This window comes from Equus asinus, chromosome 13 (assembly GCF_041296235.1).
Source record: "Equus asinus isolate D_3611 breed Donkey chromosome 13, EquAss-T2T_v2, whole genome shotgun sequence".
Lineage (NCBI taxonomy): Eukaryota > Metazoa > Chordata > Mammalia > Perissodactyla > Equidae > Equus > Equus asinus.
The window spans coordinates 25,046,780-25,074,376 of record NC_091802.1 but is presented as its reverse complement, the minus strand read 5'-3'; the positions used below and the strand labels follow the sequence as shown (position 1 = coordinate 25,074,376).

Genomic DNA, 27,597 nt, shown 5'->3' with positions numbered 1-27,597 from the left:
AACCGTTGACCCCCGAGCCAACTCACAAATCCAGGAGAATGATTGTTATTTTAAGTCAATGAGTCTTGGGGAAGCTTGTTATATATACATTCTTACTGTGACTATAAATATCTGATATAAATAGGGTAAGGATAAGCATAAGGGGACAGAGTTGATATGAGGGGTGATGGATAATGGAAAAGAGACAGGTTCAATGGGTTGGAGTTACATACTTGTTGGAGGTGGAGGTACTAATGTAGGTGAGCTAGAATCTTACATAGAAATAATGACTCAGTTTGGATAATGCCACAGAAATAATTTTATTCAGAAGGGGCCGCCCGGTGGCCAAGTGGTTAGCTTTGCGCACTCCCCTTCAGCGTAACAGGATTTCACCGGTTTGGATCCTGGGCGCAGACGTGGCTCCCCTTGTCAGGCCATGCTGAGGCGGCGTCCCACATGCCACAGCTAGAAGGACCCGTAACTAAAAAATATACAACTATATACTGGGGGGATTTGAGGAGAAGAAAAGCAGGGGGAAAAAAGGAAGATTGGCAACAGTTGTTAGCTCAGGTGCCAATCTTTAAAAAAAAAAAAAGAAAAAGGATAATCTTGGAAGCAGTCACCCCATGATACTCCAAGCAATTGCCAGAACTGAACACTGAAGCCAAAGTTAATTTAGATCCTCATTCCGTGGTACTGGGGCTCCAGGAACAGAGAGGAGCCAAGAAGGGTAGTAGGAAAGAGTGTTCTCCTCCTTGGTATTAGAATAAACATGACTTTTGGGAATAGTCACTGAATCAATTTAAGACTCATTGATCATCCAAAGGAATAAGGAAGTCTTCCTCCTACAACACAAAGGGAATTATGTCACTTTCCAGAAATGCCTGCTCTTTGCTACCAATCAGCTTTCTCCACCTGCCACCCAGACTTCAGTTAACACAGGGGTGGTTGGGGTCCCTTCTGTGCTGTAAAGGCCGCCAGGGACCCATGTTTCCCATACACAGCTCTCTATCTTATACTCACGTCTTCAACAGTGGTTTGGCAGGAGTGGTCTCAACCATGGCTGCAGCATTTTTGTCCCCTGGGAGAAGATCCATTTCCTGAACACAGTTCAGCACAAAGTCCAACAGTTCCTGGAGGCAGCCTTGGACAACTTCTAGGTCTTGCTCCATCTGAAAAACAAAATATTCTTTTCAGAACCCAGACCACCTTTGTAGAAGGGAGTGGGACCTGGTGTTGAGAGAGAGAGAGGGCTGAATTGCCTCTGTCCCTTGTGGACCTTTAGCCTATTCCCTTCTTGACACCCCCCATCTTCTCCCCTCTCAACCTTGAGGGCACACAGTACTGTTTTGTCCATGGGATAACGAACTGATGGCCTGCAGCTGCAGCATCCTGGGAGGAGAGGAGATTGCATTGCTGCTAACTCCCTTCTTTTTGTTTCTTCTGGGACTAAATAATTAAATCTCAGATTACAACAGAACTAGACTCCCACCAGTTCCATGTGCCTTCAGATGCCAGTTAACAGTGAGTCCCACAGCCTGCCCATGCTCCCCGTCTGAAAGAGAACCCCAGTCCTGTAGTTGTTCTCCCCATTCCTGGCTTCAGTTCCCTCCCACCCTGTTCCCTCTCCACAAGGAGCCCCTATTATAATTTCTTGGGTTTCCTTCTAAAGATAGTCTCTATATTTATCTATCTATCCTTCTATCTATCTATCACCTATGTGTGTGTGTTCTGATAATAATCTGATTCTTTTAACTTAATATTTGGATTAATGTCAAGATCATTTGACTATGTTTTGGCCTGATACATATTTGGTTGAATTCAGGATACATATTTGGGTTGTTTTCTGATCTCTTCATTTTATAACTCTTTTATATCTGTTCCTTGTTTTAACACATACCATATAATTTTATATTAATTGTGGAGATAGGCAATTAAAAATTTGCCCTTCCTAGCATCACAATGTGTCCTTGTTGATAGACACACGTAATAACATGAAACACGGGTCTATTCACCAGTAATTTACCTTCAATCGCAGTCATCCGTATACTGTCTTTCCTCTGACACACCATTGGTAGAAGACAATTGGGCAGTAGAAAGCAACAGTTGCTACTGAGTTTGCATTCCTTTGGCAGAGATGCAACAATATTCTCCCACATCCAGATGCGAGAAGATATTAGATGGATTGCTGTATTGTACTTGCCTTTGGAATTTCTTCCTCCATTTTCACTCTGAATATTTATTTTCCACTAGCTTGTAACATCATAATATTGATTGGTGCAAGTAATGTATTATTCATGCCATCTGGTTTAATTTCATTAGTGTGACTAACATTGGTGATCAGTCTAAAGAGATACCATTACGTCAAGAGCTCTCGGGATCGGCTTGCTCTTTTTGAGGAAGCTGCCTGGCCCCTAGGCCCAGGCTCCCTCTGCAGTCCCACATGGTGAAACTGACCCTGAAATGAAGAGCACATCTCCAAATTTCAAGGAGTCACTCCTGACCTGACTGGAGGCTCCCCAGGTTCCCAAAGCATCAAAGTTAGTCTTTGAGGATCAATGAAGTAGATCCAAGAAACTGATCAAGACCCCACAGGGGCTTCTAGCAAAACACAGGAAGACTCTGGAGAAATGTGTGATGCGCTTTGGTTGGCTGCTCAGCTGTTACCAGGAGTTTCTCTGATTCTGTCCAGGGACCTCTCTGAGGCTTTGTTTCCTCATATGTAAAGTGGAGGCCTTGGATCCAGCACGGGAAATGAAGTTTGTTCTCCAGTGTCTCCAGCCGGGTGGGATGTCTACAATGTACCTGCTGACCTGGGAGAAGGTTAGCACAATCCGCCATGTTTCTGTTAGCTGTCATTAGTTTATGGTGAGAGGGTTGAAGACTTCTTGTCCCCACTCATAGCAATTTAGTCACGTATTACATCTGTTGATTCCTTACTATATATAAAGTATAGAGGTATGTTATTCAGGAAATACAAAGATGTAAGAGAGGGTCGTTACCTTCAAGAAGCTTAGAGCCTAACAATGGAGATAAGACTTAGTTTAAAGTACTAGAAACAAACCAATTTGTGATAAGTGTCCCAAGAAAGGTACATCCAAAGGACTGAGGGGCACAGAGGAGAGAAGATGTTACTTCCAATGGGATTAATTAGAAAAGCTGGGTCTTGAAGTACAAGGATTTCTATAAGGCAGAATTGACCGGGGATGGTAGAGTGTTGTGAGACAGAAAAGAACTCCTAGCAAAAGTTCACAAGGGGAAAATGCAACAGGGCAGGGCCAGGGAGAGGCGCATGAAGCACATAGGGCACAAAGTTTAAGGAGGTGCTTGCACAGCACTGAGAGTGAACTCCTTCAATTTTGCACCCGAGGTGCCTCACCTTGTCACTCCACACCCTGAAATACAAGGAATCTAGGAGGAATGGAAAATGGAAGGCTGGATAAGTGTTAGGGAAGAGTTGGAAGCTGAGCAGAAAATGTAGGCAGGAGGTAAAGCTACATTGGGCAGATCTTGAGGACCTGAGGAGTGTGGATTTCCTTTGGGAGAACAAGAGAGGGATATGGTTGCAGTTTACTTGTGAAGATTATTCTGGTGGGAGAGCAGAGAATGGACCAGGATTCAACAAGCTCACAAACTTCAGAAGGAAGAGAGGGGCAGGGAGAGCTGCTGGGAAGCCATTGTGCTGTCCAAGATGGGGAAGTCAGGGCTGGAAATACAGTCTGGCCACGAGGGTGGAGAGGAAGGAACACATGCAAGAGACAATTTCTGGAATGGACAGAATTTAGCAACCAGTTTAGTGTAGAGGAAAGAGTAAAGTAGGGAGAGAAGTAGCAGTTGAATGCAATAATCTTTAGGGAGAAGAGAAAGATACAGTGAAGAGAATCTAGGATAGGAAAGTTTGAAGATTGATGAAGTGGGAAACAATGTCAGATGCTGCAGAGGATAAAGCCTTTGACTCCTGAAGAGAGTCAAGAGATTTGTCAACAGAACGTGGGAGTGAAGTTTCAGGAGAGGGCTGGGGGCAGGAATGACTCTAATCAGTCTTCACGGGGTTAAGGAGTGAGTTATGGGGAAGTAAGAGCAGAGAACTCAGATTACTCCTTTGAGAATGTTGGTGGTAAAAGGAATAAAAGAGATTCAAATGATTTGTGTTTCACATGATTAAGGCAATGTTTTCTCTAGGTGATCCAATGTACTTTTAGCAAGAGACAAAGAAGCTGGTGGAGAGGGAGATGCAGGGGAGATAAAGAGTCGATGATGAGGGGGCAAAGGGAAGAGTGGAGAGTCCAGATGGAGAGGTGACCCAGGGAAAGGAAGAGAGAAAGCGGAGGCAGAAGAAGAGAGATTCTGCCATCAAGATGGGTCCCTGCAATGGCTCCTTAACTAGAATATCTTTCCTTCGCTCCTTTCTTCCCCTCCTGCCCCTGCACGCACTGGTCCGTGATGTCCTACTTTCTGGCTCCCTCATTCAAAGAGGAAAGGAGCTGCCTTCTGCTGGACTCACCCAAATGTTGAAAGGGTCTCAGTGCAGCCTGAAGCTCCTGTACCTCTAAGCTGACGGTGATGAGGGTCACAAGGAGGAGGAATTTCTCAACTTAATGTTGCTGTCATAAGTCTTCAGTAAAAATACAGCAGGGCTGAGAGCAGTGGAAATTTATGCTCTTCCACCCACTGAGCTGCAATGCAAGGCCAGGGCTGGGAGGGACTAGGGACTCTAGGAGTCTAAGCCCTGACCAGAAACTGACATGAGGAGAACTCACACTTCACACTGTGTGAACCCTGGGTACTGCCGTGTTGTTTCCTAAGCAAGTGTCTGAGCCAAAGGACGCCCAGCTCCTCTGACAGACAAATAAGCCTCCTAAACTAGGAAAGCCTTGAATGACTGAGAAAGGAGGTGTGTGTGGGCTCTACCTCTAATTATGTACTTTCATTCATTCATTCATTTTTCAACACAAGTAACAAATGTTTTCTCTAGGTCAACAATGTGGTAGGCATCAGGAATACGTCCTTATTGACATCACAATCTAGGAACTGGGTGCTGGCTGAGGACGATGCAGAGCCCTCTTTCACCTCCTCCCTCCCTGCCGTGGGCCCCAGCGCCTCTGGTACTGGGGGCAGGAAGAGGCAGTAGGAGAGCCAGCAGGGGTGCTCCCAAGTCACCTTCTGGTGATGCAGAGGCGGCCTTGGGCTCCTTCTGGCTGGTCTGATTCTTTCTATGCCTGGGACTTAGCAGGTGTGGTGGTCTTTGCCTATAAGACACACGTAAGTTTCTGGGGATGGAGTTGCACTTAATTGTGTCCGCTTTCATTTCTGAGAACCCAAACTCCAGATACATGTTAAGCTCTTCCAGGATGTCTGTCTTCGTGTAGCACTGGGGTGGGAGTGGGGCGGGGCTGCAGTAGCCAGCCAGCTGGGGAGTGAGATTTCATTTCCCCTCTTCATTTAGCACTTCTCATCTAGATTAGTGATTTTCTGAATCACACGCTCCCCTTGTTTTTTTTTTTAAGAATATGCCCTTTTCCCTCCCAAGTGGCAGCAGGAATAGGGGTAGGCATGTATAACTTTTTACCATGAGTAGTATGTCCCATAAGATGTCTTACTTCATGTGAGAGAAAGATGGCAGGATTGGTTGGGAATGGCAGGACCTGTTTGCAGCCTCTTAATAAGGCCCTGGGGAGATGGTTGACTTTTCTTTGAAAGTGGAGGACTTGATGCATTACCAAGGGCCTTGGTTCCTGATTCTGGAGCTACAGGAAGAGACTCTCCCTGTTATGCTTCATTTGTCACAGTCCCTGAAATGCTACCAGTTAGAGGTCCCTTGGGCAAACAACTGACTTCATAAATTGCTAATTCCCCCGGGTGGGCTTAAGGGTACAGTTACACATTATTCATAAAGCACTTTTAAAGACTGCCTTAACTCCAGCCTGCCTATCCCAAAGCTGAGATGGTTGGTGTCTCATTTCTGTAACAGGGTCAGAGCCAGAAAGAAATTTTTAGAGATCCGAAACGCTAAAAAGAGTATTGTAGTAATATTCTTAATATATAATTACAAACTTTCAAAAAAATGCTAACTATTTTTTGAAATTGCACAAAACTCACAGGGATGTTGAAATTCAGTTTGTTTCTTTTTTGCTGTCCTCTTTTCTCATCTTATTTTGGGTGCCCTGTTCTGCTGGAGTCCTAAGAACGTGCTTAGTTAGTCCTTTGCGTTACTCAGGGCTGAGCGGGGTCTTCAGAGCCCCTTCTTCCTTCCTTCCTTCTTTCCTTGCATTCTTCCTTCCTTCCTTCCTTCTTGAGGTGACACTGGTTTATAACATTCCCACTCCCACTGAAAGCCTTTACGAGGTGAGGGGCTCATTCTCAGAATGACTAGTGAATAACCAGCTGCCCCAAATACCAGCTCTGCTGCTCCCTGTGCTCTGAGACTAGAGCGTGAGTCCAAAGTTGAAGTGACAAGAAGGGACCACAGGGTAAGATCTGGACACCATGAAAACGATAAGCGTGTGCCCTCCCACCTAGACCTCTCTGTGCTGAACTAGACCTAGAGAATGTAGCAAGAGTCTGAACTCAGGAGCCCAACCAGCGGATCAGACCCCGACTCCAGCTTAGTAGCAGTGTGACACTGGACAAGTCACTGAACCTTGTGAGGCTCTGTGTCCTCCCCTGTAAGATAAAGATAAGAATAGTACCTGCTCCCCAGTGTTGGGGTGAGAATTCAATGAGATAATTATATTCAGAACTCAGCACAATGCCTGGGAGGGAGCAAGCACCCAAAAAATGTTGCTGTTTTCAGGATTAATGACAGCATTATTTAAAAAAAGAAGTCTTACTTACAATTAAATGCACCAAGTTTAAGCCTCAGAGTAACCACTGTGTGACCTTGGGTAAGTCATGCCCTCTCTATGAACAGGACTCAAGTTTCCTCATCTCTAAGAAGAGTTATTAGAGTAAAACTGCACTGATGTGTAGGTTTCCCTTTACATGGACATGAGAGAGGATGTTTTTCCTTGAAAGGAAATGAACTCTGTATTATTCAGCTCTGCTTACATGTTCAGAAGGCACCATAGTGAATACAGCGAGTGCAGGAGTAGAGCAGGCCCAGGGCAGGGTGGGGAGTGCAGCTGGAAGGACAAGCTTTGGAAAAGAAGAGAAGAGCCTGGGAGCAGATGCAGAGGTGGCACTGGAGATGTCCCCCTGCACTTCTTCATGTGGAATGTCTTATGTCCCCTGCCCTTCCCACTCCCTTCCGCTTCTTCCCATATTTGTACACACTGGGCCCTGACTTCCTTCTATCTAGTTCCTTCTCCTGACACTAACAGGCCATTTGCTGCCTGGACTCACCAATCACCTTGTGAGTTTTGAGGGCAACCCCTGAACTCTGTGCTGAGTGGAGAGGTCTGTAAGGAGGAGGAAGCCCCCATGTCATGTTGCTGAGTGGGGTCTCCATTGGTGACAACACAGATGAAAGAGATGGGCTGCGATTCTATCTTCCCTGCAGTGAGCTGGGCAGCATGTGGAACTGGGGTGAAGTCATATATATTTGGCAACTTGAGTCCTGACAGGCAGCTGACCTTTCTGGATGACATGGACCAGTGTTTACCATTGAGTAATGATGTATTTTCAATCAAGTCTCTGAGCTAAGAGAAATAGGTTCTTCCTCCTAATACTTAAGGCTACTGAAGACTGGAGGACACTGTGAATGACAGGGGAAATGGGGTGAGGAGACAGAGACCTGGCATTTATTGTGCACTTTGTGTGCCAGATTTTACGGCACACACACACACACACACACACACACAAATCTTTTATATAAAAATATGTATTATCTACACCCCTTTTAAAGATTAAGGTCTTCTCAGGCATTATCTCCTCTTCACACAGGAGGAGATAGTAACTCCCCAGGTTACACAGCTTCTTAATTACCCAAGTCTTTTTGACCACAAATCCCATGCCTGCACATGACACTGTTTACATCTTTTCCTTCCACACTCTCTTTCTCCAGATTTCACATCCAAACATTAATAGTACAGGGCTCAGGGCTTGGTCTAGGACAGGGACTAGCATCCTCTCTTTTTCTCCCCCTAATCTTCATAGAATGATCTAGAATTCCTCGTTTGGTCACACTACCTGAAATTCAAACAAAGAGAGATTCCCTTGGGTGAATAAGCCTCCTGCCAAGTTCTGATGTGGGGTAAACCCCATATCTGAGTATCACATCTTTCCTTCCTCCTTCCGCCTTGTGCTGAATCCTCAAGCCTTCTTTATTACAGGTTCTCAGAAACATTGATCCAGCTTTTGGTATAAGTTTTCATTGTTCCTTTTGCAAAGCTGTTTGGGAGAACAATCATTTTACAAGGATGACTCTGTGTAATCTTGGTCAGTAAGGACAGGTCTATTCAACCTTGGCCACAATCGGGAAGGCCAGCCTCCATATGGGTGTCAGACTGACTGACCAAACTCTTTTCTTCTTCCTGAGAACACAGCAGGTTACAGGTCCCAGCTTTCCTTGCAGGTAGCTATGGCCGTGAGACTGAGTTCTAGGCAATGGAATTGAGCAGAAGCACTGTGCACCACTTCTGGGTCGAAGACTGTAACTGCCCTCCCCCACCCCTGCACATTCCTCCATTCCCTTCTTCCTATTGCCAGGCTGATCACATACATAGGCAGATGGTCCTGGAAGCCAAGTGCTGAAGTTGGTGAATACAAGATTGGAGCGCAGACCCCAAATTTCCACTGCAGGAAAGCTGCTTGGTGTTCAAGAAGACCCATTTCGGATTTCATACTGGAGAGGAATAAACCTCAAAGATTAAGTCAGTAAGATTTGGTGGTGGTGGTGGGGGGGGTGATTTGTTGCATCAACTACTTCATACAGTGTGAACTCTAATTAGTCCCATCACTTTTGACAAACTCTTTTTATCTCTTCCTCCTATCCATCATGCCCATACCTTGCCGCACACACACACACACACACAAACACACACACACAGACACACACACATACCCCGACACTGCCCTCCTAAAGGGAGTGGGTCCTTTTTGGGAATTCTAATTTCTTGAAGTTAGCATTAATTTTTCCTGAATAATGATGGTGGTGCAGCTGTTATGGAATTCTACATTCTTATTCTTTAAGGAGTGCCAGCCCATGCAGTGATTCAGATGTAACTTTGTTCCTTCTTTACAGGCTGATGAGGCTCGAGGACTTTGGGGTTACAGCACTGTGCATTTGATTGGCATAGGAGAGGGAATGTTTGAGAGCCCTGGGATTTCAGCATGAAACTGAGAAAGTGAAGCTCAATGAAGAGGAAGAAAAAGTGGAGGATGGACAAATATCTTGGTTTGGACTAGCTTGAAATAAGCACAGATTTTGGGGCTGCCAGTGACTTTTCATTGCATGGATCCAAATACACCAGTCAGAATGCAGCTGCCTCCCCAAGCAGCATCACGTAGCCTCTAGACTCTGGGGACATTGCAACCCACTGTCATGGGAGATGGTGCTATTCTCACAATGCCCCCTTAGAGGTCCCCTCTTTACCTCTCAAAGTTACAGGAGTAGCCAAGACCCATAGCCTCTATTTCAAGGACCGTTCAATCAGCTTGGCACGGAGACTGTATCATTGATCCAAGTCTTTCAAGCTCTTGGTCCCGCAAACATTAACCAAGGTCCTGTAACTAGTCACTAAACAAGTGTTAGGAAACCCTTTAGTGTCAGTTCTCAAGGCCCCAACGCTACATGTGCTTCACACTGTGGGAGAGTTGTGAGTACAACTGCTCTCAAAGTGGTGGACTGGAATTAAATTCACAGATAAATATACGTCCTGCATTTTCATGGCTGGAGGTAGCAGAGTGTAGGAAAAGCAGTGGGTTTTGGAGCCACAAATATCTGGATGTAAAATCAGGTTCTACTACATCCTGGCAATGTGACCTTGACAGTTAATCTCCCTAGGTTTCTTCATCAAGAATTAGAGGCTCAGAATGCTCAACTCCTGGGCTGTTGTAAGAATAAGGAAGTAATGTAGGGAAAGTGTCTAACACCTAATGATCTATCAGATAAATATTTTCTTTCTCCTTCAGATATGTTCCTTATTCTCAGTTAGGTTTTAAACTCCCAAAGGTAACAGGCTATTCTTTACACCCTCTATGGAGCGCTGGTACGGTGAATAGAGCTGCAATGTATTTGTCCCTACCTTGGGCACCGTCCTCCAGACCAGAGGCCCAACAGGGCCCTCAGGTACTCTACTAGATCCTGAGATCATTTGTGTTGAGGTGTGCTAGCACCCCATTCCTTATGCCCTGCGTGGAGGGCTCCACTATGAGGTGACATTCAGGCTACATGAGTGGCATTAGCCAAGTTCCAGGGTGTGGAAGGCCAGAGGAGGCTTGACTGGAGTGCTGGAGTGAGGGGAGGTAGTGGTTGGAGCCAATCACAGGGAAGAGGGAGGCTGCTCCCTGAGGAGAGAGTTGGGGTGGGCAGAGGTGAGGAAGCAGAGAAGCAAGTCCTGACACCTAGTGGTGACTGGGATTTCAGCTGTGGAGTGGATGGTACCTGGATTGAAGAATGGAGTCCAGGCATAGTTGGATGACAATTATGGAGTGATCCAGGAACAAGGGAGACAACTATGACCCTGGAGGGTATAATTAGAGGAGTGAAGTCCTTGATTAGATAAGAAACATTCAAAATATAATTGGCGGGGTTGGACTGAAGTAGGAAGAGGGATCATTTTTCCCATTATTACAGAGGATGAACTAGGGTCACTTGGTACAAATAGAGATAAAACAGGAGGGAACTTTTTCAGACTTGCAAGTATTTTCTCAATGAAGGATGTAGCGAGATAGTCAGTGAGACCTGCATGGTGGAGGCTGGAGTGACACGTAGATGGGATGGAGATTTGAGGAAAGAGAAGTATGGAAGAGTCATCTTGGAGAATCGGAAGTGAATTTTATAGGGTTATGTGGTGAGATTTCTAAGCAGATGGAGTGCCTGGATTGGTCTTTGGCTTGGAGAAGGATGAAACAGCCAAGTCGCCCCAGCCAACCCCAGTTGAATCAATCAACCTCAGATGCATGAGTGAGTCCAGCCAAGATCAGCAGAGTTGCCCAGTTGAGCCCAGCCTAGATACACCGACCCCCTAGCCAACACACAGATCTGGGAGAATGATTGTTATTTTAGGCCAAGAGTTTTGCAGTAGCTTGTAATACATTGTTTTTGTGACTATAAATATCTGATATAAGGAGTTAGGATGAGGGGGACAGAGAGGATATGAGGGGTGAGGGATAATGGAAATGAGACATGTTCCACAGGTTGGGTTTAAATACTTGTTGGAGATGGAGATACTGTAAGTGAGCTAGAATCTTACATAGAAATCATGACTCTGGCTGGATAATGCCACAGAAATAATTTTATTCAGAAGAAGAATAATTTTGGAAGCAGGTACCCCATGATACCTCCAACAATTGCCAGAACTGAGCACTCAAGCCAAAGTTGATTGAGATCCTCATCCTGTGGTACTGGGGTTCCAGGAAGGGAGAGTGGCCAGGAAAACATAGTGGGAAAACCCATTACCAGGTATTGGAAGAAAGATGACATTTGTGAATGGTCACTGAAGGAGGCTAAGCTTCATTGATCACCGGAAGGGATAGGGAAGTCCTCCTAAAAAAGAAACATAATCATGACACTTTCCAGAAATGCCTGCTCTTTGCTCCCAACCAGCTTTCTTCACCTGCCACCCAGGCTTCAGTGAGAAGAGAGGTGGTTTGGGTCCCTCCTGTGCTGTAAAGGCCATAGGGCCCCATGTTTCCCATACACAGCTCTCTATCTTATACTCACGTCTTGAACAGTGGTTTGGCAGGAGTGGCCACAACCATTGCTGCAACATTTTTGTCCCCTGGGACAAGACAAGTCTCCTGAACACAGTTCAACACAAAGCCCAAAAGTTCCTGGAGGCAGCCTTGGACAACTTCCGGGTCTTATTCCAACTGAAAAACAAAACAGTGTTTTCAGAACCCAGACTGCCTCTGTAGAGGGAGTGGGACCTGGTGTTGAGAGAGAGAGGGCAGAAGTGCCTTGCTCCCTGGTGGACCTTTAACCTCTTCCCTCCTTGACACCCCCCATCCTTCTCCCCTCTCAACTTTGAAGGCACACAGTACTGTTTTGTTCATGGGAAAATGAACTGATGGCCAGCAGCTGCAGCATCCTGGGAGAAGAGGAGATCGCATTGCTGCTAACACACTTCTTTTGTTTCTTCTGGGACTAGACAATTAAATCTCAGATCACAAACAGCCAACCTCTCACCAATGTATCTGCCTTCAGGTGCCAATTAAAACTGACTCCCACATCCTGTCCCTGCTCCCTGCCTGAAAGAGAACCCCAGTCCTGCACCTAGTGCTACTGAAAGTGGGTTTTATGAATCTGCAGCTTCAGAATCCCCTGGGAGCTTGCTAGAAACTCAGATCCCTGAGCCCCACCACAGGCTTACTGACACAGGACCTCTGGGGCTGTGTTCTAGCCATCTGAGTTTCATAAGACTCCCAGGTGATTCTTATGCATGTTGACGTTGGAGAACCCCTGTTATACAGCACCACCAAAAAGGACTACCCTATCAAGTTGGGGCACGGCAAATGCAGGCTGGCTCTTACACTTGTGAGGCAAGTGAAGTAGATCTGATGGGTGATGATTTTCTACTCTATGAGGGAAGAGACCTCCTCCCTCTGTGGGATTCCCTTACGCACTCCTCCACCTCCCATACCTCACCTCCCAAAATGTCTGATGGTGGCCCTGGAGCCTTAGGTAATGTATAGGTGTGTTAGCAAGCTGTTCTTTGGCTGATACACACAGTCCTAACTCCTCTACATCCCCCTCCTTCCCAGTCCACTTTCATGCACCCACCAAACTTGTGGTGGTTTCAATCAATCGCTACCTTTCAGTCAGGAAAGTAAGGAAATGAAGGTTCTGTGGTGAAACAGCAGCTGTCAGCCACTGCTGCAAGCAGCAGCCTGGGCAGGCGTAAATATTGGTGGAATGAATGAACAGACTATCGTGTCACAGCAGTGTGAACGTGTGTTTGGGTACAAGAAACAGGGTAACTTGTCCATAAACACGTTCTTTCCAGCCCTTGCAGAGGAATAATTTGGTGTTTTAATAGTATTTCCAGCTTTTCAAGTTTACAAATTCTTCCAAAACAAGTGTTATTAATCTGTCTTCACGACCTTCTAGACAGGGAGGAAGGAGCATCTTTTCTAATTCTCACAGAGGCTACCACTGGCCCCAGCTGTAGCCACCTTCTCTCTCTTTCTGTGCAGGGGGCCTGGTGGCCATGTCCCGGCAGGGCTAAGCATTCAGTGGGTCAGAGATGCAGAGGGCAGGGCTTGCTGCTTTTACCTTGGTCTTGGGCTGGCCGGCAGACACGGCCGCATCCATTGCCAACACACAGACGTCCTACACCAGAGTCCTGGTGTGTTTGGCATTGATCCACACAGACACCTACCACTAGAAAAGTTCAGCTGAAAACTGTTAATCCTGGCAGGATAGCAGGGGAAGGTTGTGAGGGGGCTTATTTGTTTTAGCCTTTTGTCCAATTCAAAATATGTAGCTAGGATATCTACATAGTTTTCATGATTAAAAATGTACTACATTTTTATTTTTAAGAGATAAACAGTACTCAACTATATAAAGTAAAAAGTAACTCTCCCTTTTCCTCAACCCATCAAGTCCACTTCCCGGGAGGTAGCTTCTATTTCCTGTGGCTCCTTCTGGAATTTTCTCTGTGCTTTACAAATATAAGTACAAGCACATCATTAACACACATACGTTTTCATAAAATGTTAGTAGATGTTTGTCTACTAAATTACAGTTATGTGAGGTGAGGCTATGCCTTGTTTTCGGGTTGAAAGACATCTTCGTTAAGCAGTTTAGCAATACACATCAGAAGCTTTCAAATGCATATTTGGCCATTCCATTTTTAGGAATTTATCCTAAAGAAATATGATTTAGCACAAGGACATTTATCTTGTACTAGTTATTAAAAAGTGTCCCAACATGACAGGTTATCTCAATCTGTAAGAGGAGAAGAATGTGTGGAAAATAAGGCATATCCCTCTACTGGAAAGCAGTGAGCCATTTAAAACGTGTGGTAGAGTTCTATTTATTGATTAGAGATGATGTCATGACACCATGTTTGTAAAATCACATACATACGCTGTTTTCCTACATCATTGTTGGTTTATCTGTTTACCAGTATTACCGTGTGGTGGTCTAGTGGTAAAGATTTGAGGATTTCACTGCTGTGGCCCAGGTTTGTTTCGTGGGCAGGGAACCACACCACCCTTCTGTCGGTTGTCATACTGTGCTGGTGTGTGTTGCTGTGATGCTGAAAGCCATGCCAATGGCATTTCAACTACCCACAGCGTCACCCATGGTGGACAGGTTTCAGCAGAGCTTCCAGACTAGACAGACCAGGAAGAAGGACATGGCCACCCACTTCCAAAAAGTCGGCCAGGAATAGCAGTGGAGCACTGTTTCAGTCAGCGCTGGAAGGTGAGAGGATGGTGCGAAAACACCGGGCAGGGTCCTGCTCTGTTGTGCATAGGTTCGTGAGGGGTTGGAATCAACTGGAAATGCACTGATTACTATTACTGTGAGATCTTTAAGGACGTAGACCTCTCCTTAATTACCTCCAGCCCTCAGCACAGTGCCAGTCATGTGCTAACCACAAAATAATCACTTATCCATTCTTAACTCTGAAAAGGCTATATCTGGGGGTATGGGTGGATTATGAAGCTTTTATTTTAAATTGTTATCTAGGTGGTGACATCCTGGATAATTGGTCTTTTTTATTAGTATTTCTGACGTTTCTCTAATGAGCAGGCATTCCTTGCATAACAAAATAAGACAGGACTGTTTTGTGCTCAAAAAGTTGGGACACACGGTCTGTGACATGCTGTTCCCTCAGGAAGGACAAGCCTGGAAGCAGAGACCACAGGATTAAGCCCCTGAGGGAGGCAGTCTGGGCAGAGCTAAGCCACAGTCTCGCTGGGTTGTGTGGGGTTTGGAGCCCTGGGCAGGCCGGGGGGCTTTTACCTAGTCCCAGGGCTGGAACGCAGATTCGATGACATCCCACCCTGATACACTGCTGTCCAGGCCCACAGTCCAGGTCTCATTGGCAGCGGTCCACACAGTAACCTAACGTTAGAAAAGACAAATGAATACAAAGAAGCCCCAGGTGTGGGTATTGGGAAGTGGTGGTGATTGGGCAATGGGCCCACTTCTACATGGTGTATATTACATAGAGGAATGTCATATGAAACAGGACATCACAGAAAAATAAGCACCTATTAGCATATTCATAGACGAAATTGAGATAATGTTTACTCAATTGTTGATGATTATTTCAAGGGGAAGGAAATGTAGACAGTGCCAGTGGCAGAAAAACAGAGTTGTTGAGAGGTATGTAATTCCCATTTCAGAAATGAGGGGCAGGGAGCTCAGAGAATTTAACTGACTTGCCCACAAGCAGGGCTTGTAGCGGTGATGCTGGCGTTGGAACCCAGGTAGACCTGGCCCTGACGTCCATATTGACTAGAGACCTTCTCTTTGATGCCCCGACATGCACATATGCCCATGTGGATTCAAGTATGCTCTTGGATTGGCGCTGCTGGGGCCTTATATGGCTGAGGATCCTAAGTATCTTTTCAGAGGGACAATGGCTGGGCTATGTTGGGGGAAGGTTAATGGTTGACCTTCAGGGCAGAAATTCATCAACATTTCAGGAATCACACCCATCCCTGAGACCAGGCATTTGTTGCAGTCCAGGGTGACCATTTCAATGCTTACCACCACTGCACCTGCATACACAAAAACTCACTCAAAAGGGAGAAAGGCCTAAATTAAGAGCTAAAACTATAAAACCCTTAGAATGAAACATACGCATAAATCTTTGTGACTTTGGATGAGGCAATGGTTTTTACAGTAACACCAAGGTGGAAGGTGAGAAGATGGTGCAAAAACACTTTCCATTTCTCAACAATAGGGAGATTTATCTGTTTGTAGGTAGAAGTAAGTGGAGAGGAAAGGGTTAGAGATTCTAAGGAGAGATCCAGGAGCTGATGGAGCAGGGTCAGAGCAAGAGCTGAGGGCTGGCGAGTGCAGATGGAGAGGCTGGCCTTGGTGAAAAGAGAGAGGTGGCCTTGCAAGGGTCAGACCAGGACAGAGAAGTCAGAATGGAAGAAGGTGAGGGGTTTATTCATGTTCAAGGAGGGACATCCCTGCATCCCTGGAAATTCCTGGGAAGTCCAGAGGCAGAGGAGGAGGATTCATCTGCAGAGCAACCATCACGGGCAAAGAGCAGAGTTATGCACAGTGCTGCAGAGCCTGCAGACTGCACAGCACCGGGGGGTGCTATTCCCCTGGAGTCCAGTATGAGGAGTCGCCCCTGGAGTTATGCAATGCAGCAACCCTGAAAATGTGGGCAGAAGTGCTAAAATGCCTTCATTCCCCCACCAGACTGAGGTTGTGCAGCCGCGCTCTACATTGTAGACAGAAAGGGAAGGAGACCTATCCCACGGTCTCAGGGCATCAAGCTCCAAGCTTAGACGGCCAAACCCAGGGAGAAGAGAGATGGAACACACTTGAGTTTGCACTGCTTAGCAAACCAGACATGAGTCCCAGGTGAGCCTGCCCCAATCATTAGCTGATGACCTCCATCCCAGGACCACATTCTTATAGAAGATGCTTAAAGCTCCCTGTCTACCTCTCAAGTTTTCAGAAAGACATGCATAAACGACAGACAGTGAGCTGATGGAGGTCATTCACTCCCTGGCCTCCATTGCTTTTGTGACACCACCTTGTAAAATGTCCAAGCCAAGAACAGGGGAGGAATCCTCACCTACAAGTTAGGTGTCAGTCCCTAAGCCTCTGGCATTCTTGGGGCTTCCTTGGTGGAAGAGTAGTGAACAGCGCTGCATTCCAAGTGTTGACTCAGTGTCAATTCCATGTCCCGCAGTGGGACCCTGGAGACAGGGCTGAGGACTAGAGAAGTCTGATCTCAGATCTCAGCTAACACACTTAATGGCTGTGACCACGCAAATTTACACCTTATGAGAGCCTGGCTAGGCAAATATTGCTTCCTTTCACACAAATGAAATTGTACTCTCCCTTATTTTCTGCTACATCTGCTATAGCCAAGTATATATGCTAAGTATATTTCGGCTATAGCCTATTGACTTCCTTCTCCTCCAGAGCATTGGTCCTACAGAACTCTAAGTAATTATATGGTCTGCTCATCTGTAGATCCTAAAGTAATCTGTGTTGGGGTGTGAGAGGTTTTCATCTTCTTGAGCTCAAGAGGAAAGATCCTGGCATAAGGAAGAGTCCACGTTGCAGTTCAAGTCCGAGGGTAGTCTGGAGGCAGAATTCTTTATTTTCCAGGGGACTTCAGTGTTTTGCTTTTCAGGTTTTCAATTGTTTGGATGAAGGAAAGCGACATTATTATATCTGCGTTACTCAAAGTTTACTGATTTAATCTGACCTGATGAGTTACGTAAGGCAAGAACACAGCCTGTAGTCCCACAGCCTAGGGGGAACTGTGATGCCAATGGCTGGGCAGAGAGAAGGGTAGTGCTTGCCCTCGGCTGAGGAACTTGACCCAATGAGTGAGTGGAGCTGGCCGGGCCTGGAGGATGTCAGTAGGAAAGGTCTGGAGGGCAGGATGTGTTCTTTGCCCTCTTAGCCTCTTCATCACCTGGAGTAAGAGCCCTGCCCACATGGTACTCAGTTAGTTATCCTCGTTAAGATGATGCTGCTTGTAGGAACTCCTGCACACACCTTAGTTGGTTACAGTGACCCAGAATGGATAGGGTTAAACCAGAATTATCGAGAATAAGGTTTCTATACAGTGAACCAGCCTGCAGTGCTACCTGAAATCCTCACAAATCGAACATTCATCATCAATTCCTGTCCATGGCTGTGCTTCCAGGAGTAGAAAACAGCAAGGAAAGGACCGTGGGTGAGCTTCCCCTCATCCTGGGTTCACAGAGTTCAGAGGACTTTCCTGGGATTAGCCACTGGGCAAGGTAGGAGGGATCTCATCTATCACTCACTGCCACCAGAGGTGCTGCTCGAAGTACAAATTTCGTCATGGAACTTCCCCGGTTTGACTGTCCCCAGGGGGATTTCTATCCACCTTGCTAGACATGACAATGAAGGCGCTCCAGAATTGGCCATGGAGCTCCCTTTAAAGCCTCCTCCAGTCCCACGGCCCCAGCACCCTGCCTCCCCTGAGCTCCAGCTCCCAGCCCTTCCCACCCCCAAGGCTGTGCACACGCTGGTCCTGCTGCCTAGACGGTTCACCTGGCTCCGCCTCCACCTGCTGATCTCTGCCTCACCCCTCAGGTTCCAGCTCATACAGTTCCTCCCACCTAAACATTTTCCCAACAGCCTGGACAAGAGCTAATAATTCCCTTCATGCTCCTGCAGAATTCTGCACAAATCTCTGCTGTGGCATCAGGCAGGTGATATAGTTATATATATGAGTGTGTCCTGCGGAGCTTATCGGACATGTGTTTTTATCCCAGCACCAAGGACAGTGCCTCGGCATTGACCAGGAATCAATACATTCTTACTTCCTTTCTATATTTTTTACTCCCCATCCTTTACCTCAGTCATGCAGAAGTACCCGTCTTGAGGATTTTGGATCAGAGTTTGGGAGTGTGAAAAGCCCTGGGAGAACTTGATCCTAGGAATCTGGGAGGATCGTTGCCTGTCCCAGCTGAGCAACTGGAAGGAGCTGCTTCCTTGGCTTGGATGAGGATTCTTTATTCTTTCACATATCCTGTGTTGGGTGGGATAATTTCAATTCTCCTGCCATTTGCAACCAACCACCCTTTCCTCGGACTTATGCAGACTTCCGTGTGCAGAGGGCAGGTGGGTGTTCCTGTTCCCTGAGAAGATGAGGGGGCCTGTCCTTCATTCACAAGCAGGTCACCAGGTTCTTTATACTCACTTCATGCACAGCGACGCTGCAGTACAGCCCAAACTATTGCTGCAGCATTTCTGACCCATGGGATGTTCATTATTCTCAGTGCTTATTACAGAGCAAGCACCAGATTTTCTGTTTGGCCTTTCTGGGAAGGTCTGGATCTTTCTGTCCCTATATTACTCAATGATTGTTCTAGAGTCAAGGCTCAAAGGAACCCATACCTTATCAGGGGAGGAGATCCCCATTCTGTCACCGACTCCTCCAGTTACAACAAAATGCCACTCAACCTACCCAGAGGCTTGGAAAGAGAAAATATACATGGATAAGGAACTGAAACTCACAATTGAAAATCTTTCACTCTCTGCTGTAAGATATTGCCCAATTCTGCAGGATTCCCCTACACAAATCAGTTCTCTTAAGCCTGATAAGTCTGTATGAACAGCACTGTCCACACAGGGAATAAGTAACACTTCTTTTAACTCTATGAAATTCCTCTTGAGGGTGCTGTCACTAATGTGACTCAACCTCAATGACTTCTAGTCTCTGTGCCTCTGCATTCCACATTTCAAATCCCCAGGAGGAAAAAAAAAAAAGTCAGATTGACTCAAAGGTCTACATTGGATCATTCAGCTAATGTCAAGGAGGCAGTGTCACTTTGGGAAAATACGGCCACTGGTGTTTTTCCCAGAATAAGGAGCATTATTGTGAGTCCTATAACCAACTCAAGAGGGCTCTCCTACCTTCCGCCCTTGTGCTGCCAGCACGTTCACATTTACGTATGCGTGCACATACACATCTTTCTAGATATCAAGGTGCTCTCCTAATATGATCTACTTGCAGTGTAAAGCCACCAACACTCAAAGCTGCCCAGTAAAAAAACCCAAAGACACATCCAGCTGTTATATCTAGAGGGGTGTCCTGTGGCCACTTTTCTCTGAGTCCGGGATCTCTGAAAAATTCCCATCACACTTTACTACCATCCTGATCCCCTCTTAATGTTCTATCTACAACCTTTAGAAAATGGTTGAAATTTTCTATGGTCATCAAATCCTGGAGAAACAGGGCTCTATTAACATCATCCTGATGAAAATAGAAAGTGATGACTTTCTCTTATAAAGGGTTAAAGGAAGACAAAATAAACATTATTGAAAATAAGCATTCTCTATACAAATGAAAAATATAGGCTCTGTATTCTAGTATACAACTCTGAAGAAAGAGATGGGGGAAGATGCCATCTTTATACTGAAAATTGTTAGACGGCTTCTTCCTACATCCAGTCTGAGTTCTCCTGGCCTCAAGCGAGCATCTCAATGGGGCAGAATTGTTGCCAGGTGAGGTGAAGCAAAGCTTAGCTGTCAGGAGCCAGAGCATTGGAGGACTGCCTCGGGGAGTTGCATTGGTCTTCCATTAACTTCTACCTCAACTTGTAGTAATTTAAAAAAGGATTCCCGGGACACGCTTGGGTTCCCTCCATACTCCCTCCAGTCCCCATAGTGACCAATACTTTTTCCCAAAGGTCTCTCCTTCCCTCTCCTACTCCTAATGTGTCATACATCTTCAACCCAAAGGTTCCAAGATTTACCCATCCTGGAGAGAGGAAGAGGTCATATTCTGTTTACACCCACACCTGGCTGCCTTTCTGCCCTTATCTCACACCCATTTACTCCCACCCTATCTCCCTAGTCTTGCCCACATATTTCTGGGAGTCCCTAATTGTCCACAGGTGTTCACAGCAAAACCCACTCATGTCTTTATCATATGGCCTCTGGAGAGTGGTCTGCTCTCAGCAAAGCCACTTGAGCCTGGAGGCCCATCACTGCCCCCGTTATCAGTGTCCTCAGGGGCATGCTTCCTGTGCAGCAGGGCACTCTCTCCAGGTGATCCCAAAGCTAAGAGTTCGTCCTTGTCCCAAGATGGGGCCACGTTCCCATGAGTCCTGACACAGTCAGTCACACCTTGTTCTGCACAGCAATGGGGAGACTGCCTCTCACTTCACAGGGCTCAGAAGTCCTGTGAGGGATTGGCTAGAGAAGACAGGTAGGAAGCCAGTTCCCCTATCTCTGCCACCTCTGCCTGTCGTGGATACCCGACACTTCCTGGCAGGTTCCCACCACTAAATTCATGTGAACTCACTCAAGGAGAGCACGACTGGGGCTTGTTGGACCAGGCAGTCAGGCTGCTCTGCCCGGTGCTGGGTAAGAGTGAGGGGCAGCCTGGGCCAGCCTCCCCCTGAGGGACAGGAGAGACTGGAGTGGAAGAATTCAGCCCCGGAACAAGGTTGTGGCTGCTGGGGGTGGGGGGGGGCTCCATCTGGCTTGGGGACTGTCACCTGCATTTGTCCCCAGTCCCTGAAGATGATGCCTGAGTCAGTGAGGCCATGAGGCTACAAGGAAAACACACATGAAACACTGAGCTTCTGGTTCTCTCTTCTCCCTTCCATCCTCCTGAGATTGATGAGTGTCACCTGTGACCTCTCGGGCCTCACAGAGTCTCTGGTCCCAAGCTTTGAGAAGAGGGCCATGAGGAGACACCGGATCCATGTTGTTGTTGGAGCCTTGGTTCTGTGAAGGTGAAGCAGAGCTGAGGGACCCTGACCTCCCTTATCCCTACCAAGCTGGGCCAGAGTGTGTATCTGGAAGCTGAAGCCATTAGGCAGCCGGCCAAGAATAACACACATCTGTAGCAGCAGCCTTCCCCATTCAGCAGATGAAAGGCTGCCAACGTGAGCCAATGAAAGAAAGTAGAGTGGGGAGACAGAACTCACATTTAGTGAGCGCCTTCTCCATGCCCAGCACTTCCTGGGCATCACCTCATTGTGCCAACCCAACAATGTTGTCATACTGAGCATCTCCAATTCACTGATGATGAATTGGACACTGCTTAATTTATTCACATGTACGGAGCAACTTAGTTGTGGAGGTGGGTATGAGATAAACCCAATTCTTTCTGACTCCTCTGTTCATGCTCTTTCCTCCACACCACCTGCCCTGACTTTTCCTCTACTGCCCAACCCACCAGGGCTCAGGTGTACCTGTCATGTGACAGGGGCCAGGGTAAGGAGGAGCTGGGCATTCTCTTCCACTGCCTCCCAGATTCCTGAACTCCACCCACCTGTCTGAAGTTCTTCACTTGGCCAAACCAGCTGAGAGACCACCAATCAGCAGTCCTTTTTGGTGAATCAGTCTCTTGCTATACGTTATATGGGGGCAAGGGAAACCAACCTAGATATGATAGTTTTCCTTCCCTTTTGTCACCTTTTATAAGATACACATAAAGTGAAATTAAAAATCCACATTTCACAATTACTTTATGGTCTTCACAGTCTTGCTCAGCCAGCTCTTAGCTATGGACTTGTGTTTCCCGGTGGTGGGAATAATCATATCTTCGGAGGCTGACTTTGTGGAGTGTGTGTCCATGGAGCTTATGTCACTTCAGCCCTGGCCATGGCTGGGGAGATGGGAGGCTGTACATGAGGCATGTAAAAGAGGAAAAATTCTCTACCTTCCTGGGGTCTTGAGCTTGACTTAAGAAGGAAACTGACATAAAACACACCAACAGCAGAAAAGCATGCAAGTTTTACTAAATTTTTACATGCACATCACAGCCTTCACAGGAGAATGAAGACCCAAAGAAGTGACTAGAGCAGAAGCTTTTATAGCTTTTAGACTAGGAAACAAATTTGTGAAGAATTGGCAGAGAGCTTTGGGCTAGGGGTAATAAATTGTGCAGCAGTGACCAGGAAGATAAGGGCTAGTTAAGAAGCTTTCTTTATACGGATTTCCAGGAATTCCATCTCTAATAACAAGAACGTCTTCCTTCCTCCTGGTACAGGGAGGGCAACTTTCATAGGAGATTTCTCTCCAAATTTCAGGAAGAAAAAGGAGCGTCAGAGTCTACCTTCTCTCTTGATAATCTCTTTCCTGATGTAAGTGGAATTGGCCCTCTGTAAGTTGTATTTGTGATTAAGAAAAAAGGTAAATGCACAAATTTAAACATAAATGATTTACCATGAAAAGTAATTTTACTCCCCATCCCTGCCTTCCAATCCCTTCTACTCTGTTCCCTCTCCAGAAGGAACCACCCTTAAATTTCTTGGGTTTCCTTCTAGAGATAGTCTCTCTCTCTCTCTCTTTCTATCTATGTGTGTATTCTGCTAACATTCTGAAAATATCTTAACCTAATGCTTGGACCAATGTCAATATTTGGAATGTATATTTGGGCTGTTACATATTTAGTTAAATTCAAGATACATGTTTGGTTTGTTTTCTTCTCTTCTGATTTTGTAATTGTTTTATTTCTGTTCCCTGTTTTAACATATGGCACATAGTTTTATACTAGATGCAGAAATTGGCAATTAAAATTTTGCACTTCCTAGCATCACAATGAGTCCTTCCTGAAGGGCACACCTAGTAACATGAAACGCAGGTCTATTCATCAGTAATTTACCTTGAATCACAGTCATCCGTATAATGTCTTTGCTCTGACACACCATTGGTAGAACACAATTTGGCAGTGAGAAAGCAACAGTTGTTGTTGATTTTGTATTCTTTGGCAGAGTTGCAACAATATTCTCCCATACCCTGACCCAGTAGAGATATTAGATGGATTGCTGTATTGTACATGCATTTGGAATTTCTTTCTCTGTTTTCCCTCTGAGTATTTGTTTTTCATCAGCTTGTAACATCATAACATTGATTGGTTCAAATAATGTATTTCATGCCATCTGTTTTCATTCCATTAGTGCTATCACCATTAGTAATCAGTCTAAAGAGATATGATTATGCCAAGAGCTCTCTACATCAGCGTGTCTTGTTTAGAGGAACCTGCCTGGCCCCCAGACCCAGGCTCCCTCTGCAGTGTCAGATGGTGTGAAACAGGCCCTGTCATGAAGAGCACATCTCCAAATTTCAGGGAGTCACTGCTGACCTGAGTGGAAGCTCCCCAGGTTCCCAGAGCCTCAAAATTAGTCTTTGAGGATCAATGAAGTAGGTCCAAGAAGCTCGTTACGACCCAGCGGGGTCTCAGGAAAAATGTATGCAGAGCTCTGGACGAATGTGTGCTGTGCTTGGTCTGCTCCTTAGCTGTTCTCAGGAGTTTCTCTGATTCTGTCTCTGGACCTCTCTGGGTCTCTGTTTCCTCACATGTAAAATGGAGCCCTTGGATCCAGCAGGGGAAATGAAGTTCATTCTCCAGTGTCAACTCCAATCCATAGAGATGGCTGTCTGATGCTGTGTTGAGAAGGCTGGGTGGCCTTGTCCAGGCTCCAAGAGAAAGAGTGCTAGGATTGATTAGCAATGTCTGAGGGTGTGAGGGGGGGCCTGGTGGGATGTCTAAAATGTGCTTGCTGACCTTGGACAAAATCAGTATGATCCCTCCTTGTCCCCACTCACAGCACGTTGGTCACTTATTATATCTGTAGATTCCTTACTATGTATAACGCACAGACGAAACTTATTCAGGAAATACAAGGATGCAAGACAGGGTCATTACCTTCAAGCAGCTTAGAGTCTAACAATGGAGAAAAGACTTATGTTTAAAGTACTAGAAACAAAACAGTTTGTGAGAAGCGTCCTGAGAGAGGTACATCCAAAGGACTAGGGCTCAGAGGAGAGATGTTACTTCTGATTGGATTAATCAGAAAATGTGAGTCTTGAAGTACAGGGATTTTTTAAAGGCAGAATTAAGGGGGGGTGGTAGAGTGTTGTGAGGACAGAAAAGAATTCCCAGAATAAGTTCAGAAGGGGCGGACAGGGCGAGACCAGGGAGACGCACATGAGGCGCGTGGGGCACGAAATTTAAGGAGGTGCTTGCACAGCACTGAGAGTGAGCACCTCCTTCAATTTTTCACCCGAGGCACCTCATCTCATCACACCCTGAAGTACAAGGAATCCAGGAGGAATGGTCAATGGAAAGCTAGAGAAGCATTAGAGAAGAGTTAGAAGTTGAGCAGGAAAAGTAGGCAGAAGGTAAATTTACAGCTGGTGGATACTGAGGACCTGAGGAGTGTGGATTTCACTTGGGAGGACAAGGGAGGGATCTGATGGCATTTACTTATGAAGATTATCCTGGTAGGAGAGCAGAGAATGGACCAGGATTCAACAAGCAGGCAAACTTCAGAAGGAAGGGAGGGGCAGGGAGAGCTTTGGGGAAGCGATTGCACTGGCACAAGATGGGGAAATGAGGGCTGGAAATACAGTGTGGCCATGGGGGTGGAGAGGAAGGAACACATGCAAGAGGCAATTACAAAGAATGGATGGAATTTGGCAACCAGTCTAATGTAGGGGAAGGAGAGCGAAGAAGGGAGAGGAGTAAGAGTTGAATGTAATAATCTTCAAGGAGAAGAAAAAGGTCCAGTGCAGAGAGTCCAGGAGAGAAGAAAGTTAGAGGATTGATGAAATGGGAAACAGTGTCTGATACTGCAGAGAATAAAGACTTTGGCTCCTGAGGAGAGTCAAGAGATTTGTCAACAGGACCTGAGAGAGAAGTTTCAGGAGAGTGCAGGGGGCAGTATAGTCAGTCTTCAAGGGGTTAAGGGATAAGTTACGGAGAAGCATGGGCAGAGAAGTCTGTTTAGTCCTTTGAGAATGCTGGTGGTAAAAGGAAATGAAGGGATTGAGATAATTTCTGTTTCGCTTGATTCAGAAAATATTTTCTCTAGGCCCTCCAATCTGTTTGTAGCCAGAGACAAAGAAGCTGGTGGAGAGGGAGACAGAGGAGAGGTGGAGGGATGCTGATGAGGGGGCAAAGTGAAGAGTGGAGAGACCACATGGAGGAGTGACCCAGGGAAAGGAGGGGAGAAAGTGGAGGCAGAAGAAGAGAGATTCTGCAGTCAAGGTGGGTCCCTGCAATGGCTCCTTGACTAGAATATCTTTCCTTCCCTCCTTTCGTCCCCTCCTGGCCCTGCACACCCTGCTCCCTGATAATCCCACTTTCTGACTCTCTCATTCAAAGAAGAAAGGGGCTGCCTTCTGCTGGACTCACCGAAACGTAGTGGCAGTTTCACTGCAGCCTGAAGCTCCTGTACCTCCAAGCTGAGGGTGATGAGGCTCACAAGGAGGAGGAGGCCTCCCAACTTCATGTTGCTGTTGGAAGTCTTTGGTAAAGGTGCAGCAGGGCTGAGAAGAGCAGCGGATTTTTATGCGCTTCTGACCACTGAGCTGCAATACAAAGTCAGGCGTGGGAGGGACTGGGGACTCTGGGAGCCTCAGCCCTGCCCAGAAACTGACATCTGGAGAACAAAAAATGTGTGTACCCTGGGTAATGCCACGTTGTTACCTAAGCAAGTCTCTCAGGCAAGAGAACATCCTCCTCTGACAGACAAATGACTCCTAAACCAAGAAAGCCTTGAGTGACTGAGAAAGGGGGGGCACTCACTTTTATTCTGTACTTTCATTCACTCATTCGGTTTTCAATACAAGTAACAAATGTCTTCTCTGGGCCAGGCATGTGTTAGGCATGAGGAATACATCCTTATTGACATTAAAATCTAGGCACTGGGTGCTGGCTGGCGAGGGAGCAGTCCATTCTTTCACTTTCCCCCTCCCTGCTCTGGGCCCCAGTGCCTTTGGTACTGGGGGTAGGGAGAGGCAGGAGGAGAGCCAGCATGGTTGCTCCCAGGTCACCTGCTGGTGGTGAGGAGGTGACCTTGGTCTCCTTCTGGCTTAGTCTGATTCTCTCTACACTGGGCACCTAGGCAGGTGCAGTGGTCTTTGCCCATAGGATACATGTACATTTCTAGGGGTGGAGTGGCATTTCATCTTGTCCACCCTCATTTCTGAGATCCCAAGCATCCAATACACATTAAGCTCTTCCAGGATCTCTCTCTTCTTGCAGCACTGGGGTAGGAGTGGGGCAGGGCTGCAGTAACCAACCAGCTGGAGGGTGATTTCAATTACCCCTTCTTGTAGGCACTCCCCATCTAGATGAGTGATTTTGTGAAACACAACGCTCTCTTTGGTTTCTTTGAAGAATGTGCCCTCTTCTCTCCCCAATGGAAGCTGGGATCAGGGAGACATTTATAACTTTTGGCCATGTACACTGTGTCCCATAAGATGTCTTACTTCATGTGAGATCAGGATGACAGGGCTGACTGGGAATGGCAAGACCAGTTTGCAGCCTCTTCATGAGGACCTGGGGAGGATGGATGACTTCTTTTTACTCTTTTTTTTTTTTTTTGCTGGGACAGATTTGCCTGGAGCTAACATCTGTTGCCAATCTTCCTCTCTCTTTTTTTTTCCTCCCCAAAGCCCCAGTGCATAGTTGTATTTTCTAGTAGGTCCTTCTAGTTTTTCTATGTGTTCGCCACCACAGCATGGGTACTGACAGACGAGTGGTGTAGGTCTGCCCCCAGGAACTGAACCTAGGCTGCCGAAGCTGAGTGTGCTGCACTTTAACTGCTGGGACATTGTGGCTGGCGCTGACTTCTCTGTACAAAGTGGGAGACCTGATGTTTCACCAGGAGCTCTGGTTCCTGATTATGGGGCTACAGGAAGAGACTCTCCTGTTATGCTTCATTTGCCATGGTCCCTGAAATGCTACCAATTAGGGGTCTTTGGGCAAATGAGCGACCTAATGCATAGCTAATACCCCTAGGTAGGTTAAGGGGTACAGTTATAGGTTACTCATAAAGCAATTTTGCAGACTGACTTAA

General features: G+C 46.3%; 2 long non-coding RNA genes across 2 annotated transcripts; both read right to left on the bottom strand.

Annotated features, from left to right (window-relative positions):
• Positions 1 to 281: 281 nt before the first annotated feature.
• On the bottom strand, positions 282 to 4,617 carry LOC139040029 (uncharacterized). The gene is made up of 3 exons (XR_011493712.1): positions 4,484 to 4,617; positions 1,003 to 1,151; positions 282 to 824 (listed from the first exon to the last, which is right to left on the bottom strand). It is a non-coding gene; the product is annotated as an uncharacterized lncRNA (long non-coding RNA).
• Positions 4,618 to 11,357: 6,740 nt separating this feature from the next.
• LOC123276179 (uncharacterized) lies at positions 11,358 to 26,259 on the bottom strand. Its single transcript, XR_011493711.1, has 4 exons — positions 25,929 to 26,259; positions 15,053 to 15,154; positions 11,804 to 11,952; positions 11,358 to 11,626 (listed from the first exon to the last, which is right to left on the bottom strand). It is a non-coding gene; the product is annotated as an uncharacterized lncRNA (long non-coding RNA).
• Positions 26,260 to 27,597: the final 1,338 nt, after the last annotated feature.